Source organism: Brassica napus, unplaced genomic scaffold, assembly GCF_020379485.1.
Source record: "Brassica napus cultivar Da-Ae unplaced genomic scaffold, Da-Ae ScsIHWf_790;HRSCAF=1133, whole genome shotgun sequence".
NCBI lineage: Eukaryota > Viridiplantae > Streptophyta > Magnoliopsida > Brassicales > Brassicaceae > Brassica > Brassica napus.
This window is the reverse complement of record NW_026016837.1, coordinates 49773-59163: the sequence shown is the minus strand read 5'-3', so window position 1 is coordinate 59163 and position 9391 is coordinate 49773. Positions and strand designations below refer to the sequence as shown.

Genomic DNA, 9391 nt, shown 5'->3' with positions numbered 1-9391 from the left:
TATCTTCCATCCAATAACCAATTAGAATCTTCATAGACCTTCTGCTCTTCATTTTGGCAGTTTGTCTGCACTCATCATGTTCATAAAACCCAGAAGAAACTTTTTTCTAAAATGACCGTTAGCTAACCCAAACTAGGATAAGTCATCGCAGCTTCTTAATTCCAGACCAATACAGCGAACCAGCATTGTCCTATCACGCTATGACTACACGACATTGCTCTATGTTCTGTTATGTCTTAGAACAAAGAAATTACTTTGGATAAGTACACGCTATATTTTGTGCCCATGATCTCTGAATTTTTTTTGACTTGATGTTGCTTTCACCACTACTCCCCCCCCTCTCCCCCCCTTTTTACTGCGCTGAGTCAGGGCAAATAAAGTCACCGCTTCACTTAATGTTGAGGACGGCTGGACGGGTCTCCGACACGTTACCACAACTGACGGAGCGGAAGTACCGTCTAGTAACCGATAATGCCAAAGTAACGTTGAATTCTGAGAATGCCCGTTATCTTTAGCCTTCTTAAGTCTGTTGAATTCTTAGAGAATGCCCAGAAGCAAGGATTCAAGAGTTGTTTAAAACAAAACCCTAAATTTATATTTCAATAATCAAAGCTGTATCTCTCACAAAGCTGAGAGCATACTATATATAGCAAAGCTAAAAGCCTTAGTCGGTTATAAAGCCCGAACCTAATGGAAAAATGAAATCGCATGCATTAAGGAATAGGAAACTATAATAAAAACCAAAGGTAAATAGGATAACGATGTATGCTGCATCAGGTCCCCTCCTGTACGAAAGATTCGTCCACGAATCCTGAAAGTACGTCGTCATCGGGCTCATACTTGAAGAGATGCTTAACATTAAACACATCAGCGGTATGAATATGAGAAGGAAGAAGGAGCCGGTAGGCATTGGCATTGATTTTCTCTATAATCTGAACTGGTCCAATCTTTCGTGGTTTGAGTTTGTTGTACTGACCTGTCGGAAACCTTTCTTTGATCAAAACCGCCCAGACGTAATCCCCAACCTGGAAATTAACTTCTCGACGTCGTTTATCTACTTGCCGTTTATATTTTATAGTGGTCCCTGCCAAGTTGTCCTGTGTGCGTGCATGAATGTCAACAATCTCATCAACAAGCTCCAACGCCCTGCCATGAAACTCGCCGGGTTGCGGGGTAACAGCCAAAGCCAATGGACCACGCGGAATCACACCGTAGACCACCTTAAACGGACTGAAACCAAGGCTTCTATTATGGGCATGGTTGTGAGCAAACTCTGCTTGATACAGAAGAGAATCCCACGACTTCAAATTATCTCCAACAAGGCAACGTAACATGTTACCCAAGCTACGGTTAACAACTTCTGTCTGGCCATCTGTCTGAGGATGATAGGCCGAGCTCATATTTAAATTGGTGCGTAGCAGCTTCCAAAGAGAACGCCAAAAATGACCAATGAAGCGTGAATCCCGGTCGGATACAATAGACGTAGGTAATCCATGCAAGCGGTAGATCTCGCGAAAGAATAATGTGGCTACCTGGACAGCATCGTCAGTCTTCTTACAAGGAATAAAGTGAACCATCTTGGAAAAACGATCGACAACAACAAAGATCGAGTCATTGCCATGCTGTGTTCGAGGCAGGCCCAAGACGAAATCCATACTGATGTCACTCCAAGGCTGGGTCGGAATGGGGAGAGGGAGGTACAAACCCGCATTGGAGGCATGATCTTTACTCTGCTGGCAAGTGGTGCAACGAGCGACGAACCTCTCAACATCACCCCGCAAAGTAGGCCAGAAATAAGAGTCTGTCACTAGCTTGAGCGTCCGGTCGCGTCCGACATGCCCTTCCCGATGTAACTCCAAGATAATCTGCAAACGAAGGCTACACTCGGGTACACACAGGCGGTTGTTACGAAACAGAAAGCCATCGACTATCGAATAGTCAGACCAAATCCCATGTGTAAGATCCAACCAAATAGAGGCGAAGAAAGGATCAGTAGGATATAATTCGGCGAAGCACTCAAATCCCGCAACACTGACCCGTAACGTGGAGACTAACGCATGGCGACGACTCAATGCATCTGCAACTTTATTCAGCTTCCTGGATTGATGTTTGATAACGAATGTAAATTGCTGCAAATAAGCTATCCACGAGGCATGACGGGAAGATATTTTATCCTGTGTACTCAAATACTTCAACGCCACGTGATCAGTAAAAAGTACAAACTCCTTATGCGCGAGATAATGTCCCCAATGCTTGATTGCTTGGACGATGGCATAAAACTCGATATCATAGGTACTATAACGAGCTCGTGCGCCTGCCATCTTCTCGCTATAATAGGCTATAGAGTGACCTTGCTGGCTTAAGACCGCACCAATCCCTAACTTGCTTGCGTCACAATGTAGTTCGAAGGGTTGATCGAAGTCAGGAAGTACCAAAATAGGGGCCGTTGTGAGTTTGGTTTTGATAACTTCAAACCCAAGCGAGGCTTCTAACGACCATACGAAGGATATATTCTTCATGCAATCTGTAATGGGAGCCATTATAGCGCTAAAGTTATGCACAAAACGTCGGTAGAAGGACGCTAGGCCGTGAAAACTGCGAACCTCTGAAACTGTTGTTGGCGTCGGCCAAGAAGCAATCGCAGCTATCTTCTGGGGATCCACTCGCAGACCTGTAGCCGAGACCACATAACCCAAGAACAGAATCTCGGAGACGCCAAATTCACAGTTATGCTTGGCCACAAAAAGTTTCTCGCGACGAAGAGCCATTAAGACTTCTCGTATGTGGCTGAGGTGATCGTGAACTGTATTGCTGAAGATGAGAATGTCATCAAAGTAAACCACGACAAACTTCCCGATGAATGGTCGTAGAGCTTGATTCATCACGCGCATAAAAGTGCTAGGAGCGTTAGACAACCCAAATGGCATGACCATCCATTCAAATAATCTTTCAAGCGTCTTGAATGTCGTCTTCCACTCATCTCCGGGGGGAATTCGAATCTGATGGTACCCACTTTTAAGATCAAGTTTAGTGAATATAGATGCTTTACCAATCTGATCCAATAGGTCATCAAGACGAGGTATCGGAAAATGGTAGCGGGTTGTGATCTTATTTATCGCGCGGCTATCTACACACATTCGCCAAGTTTTATCTTTCTTCGGGATTAGGAGAGCCGGTACCGCACAAGGGCTGAGGCTTTCCCGCACATAGCCTTTGAGTAAGAGTTCCTCAACCTGCCGTCTTAGCTCTTCATGTTCCTCGGGACTCATTCGATAATGAGCACGGTTTGGTAAGATGGCATTAGATACAAGATCAATATGATGTTGTATATCACGGAGAGGAGGGAGTCCTGCAGGTAGGTCGTCTGGAAAAAGATCTTGAAACTCGTTGATGACCGGTGTGAACTCGGGAGGAATGACTACGCTTTGCTCTGGTTTAGTATCCACCGCGACCAAGGCAAAAAGTGGACAGGCCTCTCGTATTTCCTCTTCAAATTGTGACTTGGAGATTATTAAGAGACTTTGTTGCGTCGTCTTTTGTTGTGGAGTAGAACTACAGTCTGGCTCAGGTGATGGGAGGAGCGTGATCTTACTTCCCTGAAACATGAAAGAATGTGTATTAAGTCTGCCGTTGTGCATCACTTCCCTATCGTATTGCCAAGGACGGCCCAAGATCATGTGGGACACATCCATTGAAGCGATGTCGCAGTAAAATGTGTCTTTGTAGAACGACCCAATAGATAATGTTAGGAGCGTGCGTTGAGAGACAAAGACTTCTGCGCCTGTCTGCATCCAGAGAAGTCGATAGGGGTGGGGTGAGGCTCAGTTGTCAGAGAAAGCTTGCGAACTGCCTCTGCAGATACGACGTTAGACGAGCAGCCCGAATCTATCACAAATCTGCAAACTTTGCCTTTAACCGTGCAAGTAGAGCTGAGCAAGGATGTCCGTTGTCCATCTGCACTAGCCTTAGGAGCGAGACAATTCCGACGCAGCATAAGGAAAGTTCCCGTGTCGCCACAGACTTGTTCTTCCTCAATGTCTTCGTCTTCCCCGTCATCATCGTAGTTAGGCTCTCCAATGACCTCCTTATCACTTGCGAGGAGACCACGACGTCCATGAGGACAAGCGGTTTGTATATGGCCACGCTCGCCACAAGTGAAACAGCAGAGAGCATTCGGTCCTGATGGTCGTTGTTCTGCTACTGGTGCAACAGGTTCCCCGGTGCGGTTGTTGGTGCGAGGGCCCGTTGATGTCGTAGTCGAATCACGCCCAGTATATGATTTGGTGTCGTTAGCGATCGTAGTGGAGCGAGAGCGAGAATTACCAGTCCATTGCGTAGCCCCCAAGCGTGTTTGCTGTTCGAGAAGTAATGCTCGTTGTCGAGCCTCTGAAACAGAGCATGGATCAAACTGTTGGAGCATGTTTTGGAGCTGCGCTCGTAAGCCTGCAATAAAACGAGCTACTAACTGATCCTCAGAGTCCTGAATATCCATTCGTGTGAGCATCTGATAGAATTCGTTAGCATATTCCTCCACGGGTCGTGATCCTTGACGAATATTGTGAAACTTCTGAAACAAGAGGCGCTCATAGTTGTATGGATAAAGGTTTTCCTCATGTGTTTCTTGAGCTTATCCCATGACGTGATCTTGTCTTTCCCACGACGAGTTCGAGAAAGTTTAAGTTGACTCCACCATGCCGCAGCGTGTCCTCGAAAACGAGTAGTAATGAGAGGCACCCTCTTGTGTTCTGGAACCTCTTTGAACTCTATGAATTCATCGACGGTCACAATCCAGTCGAGTAGGTGTTCCGGTTGCGAACCACCATGGTACTCGGGAATATCAATCTTCACCCCCGACATCCATCTTGTGTCCTCGTTCCTGTTATGTCGTTCTTGTCGGTGATGATGTTGGTGATTGTTGTCGCCGAATGGGTTCTCATCGTCGACGTCAACGTTTTGTTCATCAAAGAGAGGGTTGTTTTTGCGGTGTTGGTGTTGAATTGGCGCTGCGCGTTGTTGCTGTGCGTTCGCGGGATGAGCTGCAAACGCTGCTTGAACTCCAGCCTGAACTCCGGCCTGAATTGCTTCAGCCATCGTCCGTCTCATATTGTCTTGAAAGTTCTCCTGAAAGTCCTCCAGGAACTGTTGCATCTGTGTCCACTCGTTTGGACGGGGTGCCATTGAAAACAAAGATCGATGATCACGACTAGAATCGTAATCTAAAGGTCTCTGATACCAATTGACGGAGCGGAAGTACCGTCTAATAACCGATAATGCCAAGGTAACGTTGAATTCTGAGAATGGCCGTTATCTTTAGCGTTCTTAAGTCTGTTGAATTCTTAGAGAATGCCCAGAAGTAAGGATTCAAGAGTTGTTTAAAACAAAACCCTAAATTTATATTTCAATAATCAAAGCTGTATCTCTCACAAAGCCGAGAGCATACTATATATAGCAAAGCTAAAAGCCTTAGTCGGTTATAAAGCCCGAACCTAATGGAAAAAGGAAATCGCATGCATTAAGGAATAGGAAACTATAATAAAAACCAAAGGTAAATAGGATAATGATGTATGCTGCATCAACAACCCTGTTGACGTGAAGCTCTTGTGTGAGGTTTCTTCAGACCCACCTTGCTTGAAATGTTTTAAGCACAAAGGATGGAGCTTGTTTGATCTCTGACAATGATCTGGCTCCATCTGCTTGATGACTTCGAAAACCAGATGCTTTTAGCTTAGATAAAGTGAGCGACAGCTACAAGAAGACAAGAGTGACTCCCATGAACCGACTGAAGCTATGATACCATGATAATATTTTGGAAACTAGAAAGATTATGGCTTTTTTTTTTGAACAACAAATGCCATATTAAAATTAAACGTCCAAGGCTAAATCGGTTACAACCAGAGAGATACTCGACGGTAAACTGATAAGCTAACATAATTAAACCATAACGAAAGAGAGAGGTGGCTAAAGAGAGAAGTAACCCGTAGAAAATCTTCATTTGTATTCCTAAAGCCTGCATCCTAAAGAACACCTAAGAAGTCGAAATCGACGTTGAAGAACCCAACCAATGGGTTTTGAGTGCTGTTGATAACCGTCTCTGAAGACGTATGGATCTCCCGATGTTGCAGTAAGGTGCGGAGAGGCTTCTGGAGTAGGACTACACACAGTCGTCGACGATACAGTCTCTGAAAGATTGCAGTTGACAAAGTCGGGAGATGCTAAGTTTAGGTGACGTTGCAGTGAGCTGTGGATAGGCTGTCGGAGTAGTACTACACATAGAGTTGTTGACGGTACAACCTTTGAGTTTAAATGAACGTATGTCTCGCGAAGCTTAAATGTGGGAGAGAGTGGGCTAAGGGGTAGGAGACCCCAAGACTTAAAACACATTTGCTTCTGAAATTAGGTCAAAGCCCAAAACATCAAGTAAAGCCCATACCTAACAAGGGATTAGGGTTTTGGTGGAACCGAAGCAATGGCCGCCGATAATGTAACTCTCGTTGGAAGGATCTTTGTACATCAGACCTCCATGGACAGAGCGGCTTGTTGTGGCTGGTGAAGGGAGACGGTGAGCGAGCGAACATGATAGATCCTATGAGAGGAAAGTTGCCGGTTTGGACCTTCGACCATTGATGATGGAATGAGACGCAATGGAGTGACTATGAGGAGAGGCCAGGCGAGCGGACGACGGGTTGAGCTACACGACGGGAGGAGAGACAGTCCAACACTCCGTACTGGTGATGTTGAGTGGAAGCATGGCGGGGTGGTTCTTTTGATACCAGCGCCTTACGGAGGGGAGGGACCATCAGAAAGCTCATATATTCGTAGAGGAGAGTGAGTCAAATGTCTCGCTGGTGAAGCGTAGATCCGTAGGACCGCGATTTAACTTTCTCGATTTGGGATGCATAGTCGAAGGTACGCAGGTTGACGAAGCAAGAACTTGATGTTGGAGGGTCACGACGGTTGTAGGTGGTGATAAGCAGGGCTGAGGATATGGAGCTTCTCTTCTCAGCAAGAAGCGCTCTCAGCGGATGAACACCGGAGTGAGTGGAGCAGAGAGCAGAGATGGCGACATAGCACACTATGAAACACAAAACGAAGTTGCAGAGTGAGTTGGAAGAGAACGAAAGAGGAGGCTGAAGGGTCAGCGCTGGCGGCCAGAGGCACCTCCGGCGTCGAGGAGAGTGAGCATTTGTATTTTCTCGATTATTGTGCATGGGAGCGTCTCAGCGTGTAAGCGGTTTGTTATAAGATGCAGAAAGATTATGCCTATATAGAGCATTATTGAAAGACTAATAGCTCATAGAGCTTTATTGAGTGACTAGTAAACTAAAGGGAGGAATAAGATTAACTTGGCTGAACGAACTAAAAGACAGGATTGTATTTCATCCAAAATGAGCAAAGAAGAGGCTGCAACTGTGCAGCCAAAGTTACAAAGCTAAAGGCATAACATCAATACTTATAGGACGCTATTTGTAAGGGGAACCCTAAACACATGGGCTTAGGACATTATATTGGGCTTGATGACTTGGCTTTGGGCTTGTCTATAATACCATTATAGTACCACTTCAAAAAGTTGAAGCAAACTGAAATAGTTTCAACCATAACTATATAATGCTTTACATTAGTTTATGTGCCTATGACAGATGAAACGTCATTTCATGGGAAATCTCCACTGCGCTTGTTTCTCTCCCTCACAATCAGATCTGGGAAGCCAAGGGCACACCGCCGGTCACCCCTTTTCCGGTGTTCTTCTTGTCCTTCTTATGTATCTTCTGTTCGCCCTCTCACTTCGTCTTTGGTTGGTATGCTCGTTGTTCTAGGTTTGTCTCAGACTCCTGTGAGTTTTCTTAGTGGTGGCTCTGTTTGGATAGCGTCGGTCTCCTCTGAGGGACGGCGATGCTGGTTTTGTGCGGTTCGAGCTGTTGGATTTTGTTCATGAGTGATGACGGCTAGGGTTTCCGCTGGCCAGATCTTTGTTTCCGGGAGTGATATCAGGCGTATCTCACTAATCTACGACATCTAACTCAGGTTTGTAGTGGTCTTCACTCACTTCTTCTCGGATTGAAGGGTCTTGGCTCGGGTTTTTTGACGAAGTTTTAAGAGATATTTTGACGGCGCTGGTTGATGGCATTGTAAGGGTTGTCGTTTTCAGATTTCAATCGGGTCTTTATCATTTTGCTATATTCGGATCAGTTCCTTGGAGGTGTTGATGAGTTAGGCCACTGCGTGCATCTCTCTATTTAGATCTACCAGTTGGTGTGGTATTAGTTATTGGTTTAAGGCTCTAGTAGGGAGTAGAGAGAATGGGTCTCAGTCTTATCAACTTTGATCATCATTCCTCATTGGCAGCGTGTTTCAGGTCTCATGTCATTGGAGTTTTTGCGGTAGGTTGTTATTGACCTATTTGGGCTTTATGAGATGCTGGATGGAAGCATCTCCTCTTTGTGAATTCTCATTGGTGTGGTGAGCGTAGTCATCATCCTCTGAAAAAAATAAGAGCTTTAGTAACTGGCCAAGACAGAGGAGATCTCTAGGTAGTACGTTTGGTCGGTGGGGAAAAAATTGAACAATCGTCTTGATCTGAATCATGTGGTGGATTTCCTCGGGGGATTATGCTCAGACCGGTCTGACTTCTCATTTTGGGATTTATGGTTAAATGGGTGTAACAGTCCCAGTTAGATAAGTGAGACGTGGCAATATTTTTTTATTCATGCCGCCGGTGGGAGTTTCCTACTGGATAATTTGAAGCTTCCTGGTTGGGTTCTATTTTCGGCTTCTTGGGGCTCGTCTGGAGGAAGTTGTAGGAGCCGAGATAGTAAGATTTGAGGGTGGTCCGAACATCGGTAGCTCGCGGCAACTAGTGGTCAGTACTTATAAGGTTCTGGTTTATAGGTCTGTCCATGTTACGCTATGGTCACGTTGCTTTAAGTTTGCTACCTAGTTGTTTAATTTTCTATAGTTTTGTTGTGGTGTTTTTCTTTTTCTGCTTTTGTTACTGTTTAGATTTTTGTACTTTTTCCGTTACTAGTTAGGCTTTATCATTTCTGTCAAAACTGAAAATGGTAATAGATTTTAACATGTTTACCAAAAAAAAGAAATTCATTTCATGATGCATCATAATGTCTTAAAGCCACTCGATTAGTAAACTTTGACTCAACCAGTAATGCAGTCGGTTCTTTTCCTGCTTGCTTCGCAACTTGGAGAGCTCATGGGGGTAACTGTCCTTGAGGAATCACACCTAAAAAAACTACAAGTAATGTTGGTGAGATTAATAAAATAAATTTTTCAAATCATAGTTAAATTAATTTTTAATAAATATATTAATTGTATAATTAGTGGGATTTAATTGGTTAACACTAATATTATTACTAAGTGGACAACATGCCTAAAATTATTT

At 44.6% G+C, this 9391-nt stretch overlaps 1 long non-coding RNA gene across 1 annotated transcript; it reads left to right on the top strand.

Annotated features, from left to right (window-relative positions):
* Window positions 1-6062: 6062 nt before the first annotated feature.
* On the top strand, window positions 6063-9072 carry LOC125605637. Its single transcript, XR_007337084.1, has 2 exons — window positions 6063-7737; window positions 7815-9072. It is a non-coding gene; the product is annotated as an uncharacterized LOC125605637 (long non-coding RNA).
* Window positions 9073-9391: the final 319 nt, after the last annotated feature.